The sequence below is a fragment of the Coenobita brevimanus genome, chromosome 12, assembly GCF_032717465.1.
Source record: "Coenobita brevimanus isolate Jiangsu-jjx chromosome 12, ASM3271746v2, whole genome shotgun sequence".
In the NCBI taxonomy this organism is placed as follows: Eukaryota; Metazoa; Arthropoda; class Malacostraca; order Decapoda; family Coenobitidae; genus Coenobita; species Coenobita brevimanus.
In genome coordinates, this window is record NC_136965.1 from 15,416,396 (window position 1) to 15,418,959 (window position 2,564).

The window sequence follows — 2,564 nt, forward strand, 5'->3', positions numbered from 1 at the left end:
AATTATGTTGTTTATGCATTGTTTTCTTAGTATCTAGCATTATATTCGATATTCTCATGTGTTTTGATGTGTTAATAACTGAAAGACCAAAGAACACTCTCACAATTAGGAGGGGTACTGTACATATAGGTTGGTGTAGGTAGGATATTGCTCTGTATCCTGATTTCATCTGTATCTGCATACACCGATGGCTCAATTATGTTGGATAATCGAGGGATTACTGTAGATGTAAATCATGAAATCAAGTAATGTGAGGAAATGATGTAAGACATGTGTGATTTACCATAAATGATGTGACTGCTATAACTGATGAGTGTTTACAGTGCCTTATGTGTGTTTAAAGTGCCTTATATTGAAATAACAAAAAAAAAAAATGAATGTGAAAACAAGTAAAATTCGCACAAAACCCAAACTTCACATCATCATACTTCCGACTATGGCCGCATTACATAAACCAGGTTGCACTTTCTTACTACAAGTAATCCATTCATTCACCCACTCCACACCAAAATGGACTACCTATCAACATCAGCTGCTGACGGTATCTGAAAGTAGCCATCTGACGCAAAAGTGGGACGCGCTGGGGCCGGTGAAGTCCACAGGATCAGCACGCCAAGTTTCACTGTGCATCACTGGACTAAAATCACCTGTTCTCAGGTGAAAAACAGCCAAGATGAGCACTTTTATTATCACTAGTCATATTTTAACCACTGTTCAGGTCTATTCATGGGAAAGAAAAAAAAAAGTAAAAAATGGTCAGCACTGGTGGGTCACTCAGCCTCCGACACTCTCAGCACTGGGGGCACAAAAGCTGACAAAGGCACCGGCATGGAATGGGTTATATAAGAAAAGCGAGTTTCTCCAGCTCGTATCTTAATCTTTTATTCCATCTACATTAAAATGAACTGACCCAACCTAAATCACAGTGATGGATTTGACATTCAAAGTAATACTGGTATACAAAACTATATCCCACTGGTGGTATACATCTAAGACATGGGGCAAAAAAAAAAAATAAAATAAAATAAAATAATCAGTTCAGGGGCTCTGTGAAAGTGTGCTTTTTCAAGTATGAAGAAACTGTGTCAGTAAACAAGGATTTTTTTTTTTTTTTAATGAGGATCAAGGGACCCTCCCATGCCTCATTATGATGCCATCACAATTATATAAATGGCAAAACCAGCAGGATATGTTAGACTTTGGAAATTTGGTTAGGTTGGGTTAATTTGGTCAGGTATAGTTAGTTAGTTTAAACTGTTGGGGTAACTTAGGTTATGTAAAGTTTGGCTGGGATAACTTTGGCTAGCAAATTTTTTAGTTTAGGGTACATTAGGTTAGGTACAGGTAGGCTAGAAGGTAAATTTTTACAAGTGGGCAATACACCCCCCAGGTAGTGCAATATATTTTTCTGGCAGTTTTTGATGCAATTCGAATGTTTCTGACCATTTTTGTCGGAAATGCCCATCACCGAACACAATAAAACTAACCAAACCAAACCCAACCTATCTTAGGGGAGTAATAATCAATTTACGAATGGGGTAATGGGGGTTATTTGTGATCCTTAGGGACTATACTATACGATAATGGTGCTAAAATTCCAAAACTGCATGCTGTCCACTTGTAAAATAATACCGGCTAGAATAAATTAGGTTATGTAACATTCATTTGGGTTAGGTTTGGATAATTCAGCAAGATGGGGGGAGATTTGTGCTGAAATGAAGTCTGTCTGCCATTGACCCACATGAAGTGTGAGAGCACTCAGAAAAAATATGTAAGACTGGAAAAAAAAAAAAAAAAAACAGTATAAGGTGGACCCGTTTCTCCTTGAAGATTATCGGTCCGCCTCTTCCACATAAGCATGTGTACATAGTACCTCACATCAGCAATAACTCTGACCACAGCATAAACATTAGTTTTTCCTTCATTCATTGCCAGACGCCATGTATCTCAAACGGGGTGGCCAAGGGCTTAGAGTTAATTGTTTTACAGGGAGGGGCACTAATCCTCCACCAACCCCACTTGACACGTAGGGAGAACGTCATGCCAACAGCATCTGGTGTTCCCAGGCGGTCACCCATCCAAGTACTAACCAGCCCCAACGTTGCTTAACCTCGCAGATCGGACGGGAAGCGGTGTACTCAACATGGTATGGCCGTTGGCATAAATCAAGTAATTAAAAATCGTCATTGTCATTACTGATCGGAAGCAGGGTCATGCAGAACGCTGGAAAGACTACACGTAAGATCTGCCTCACGATTAGCTATTGTCTGACACGAAGTTATCACAAACCAGAGGAACAGAATATGGATTAAAGTCTGAACCATATCCTGATCTCCGTACTCTGTGAACACAACTGAACTGAAATATTTATTGTTGTAAAAGGTACAGAGCGCTAACACAACGAGGTGGCAGGGATTTTAAGCGGCCTAAAATGAACCTAAGCCTTGCCCAACTTGAATCTATGTTTCCGTCAACCTTTAATTTTTGCAAATTAGAAATCAATAACACAGTAACTTACTGTTACCAGAACGAAGCCCCTTCGGTTTGATCTCTCGGAAGTGAAA

The 2,564-nt window shown here is 39.5% G+C and overlaps 1 non-coding gene across 1 annotated transcript; it reads right to left on the reverse strand.

The window, feature by feature from the left end:
• Positions 1-2,041: 2,041 nt before the first annotated feature.
• Positions 2,042-2,160, reverse strand: LOC145414052 (5S ribosomal RNA). The gene has a single exon (XR_013899823.1). It is a non-coding gene; the product is annotated as a 5S ribosomal RNA (ribosomal RNA).
• Between the last annotated feature and the right edge of the window lie 404 nt (positions 2,161-2,564).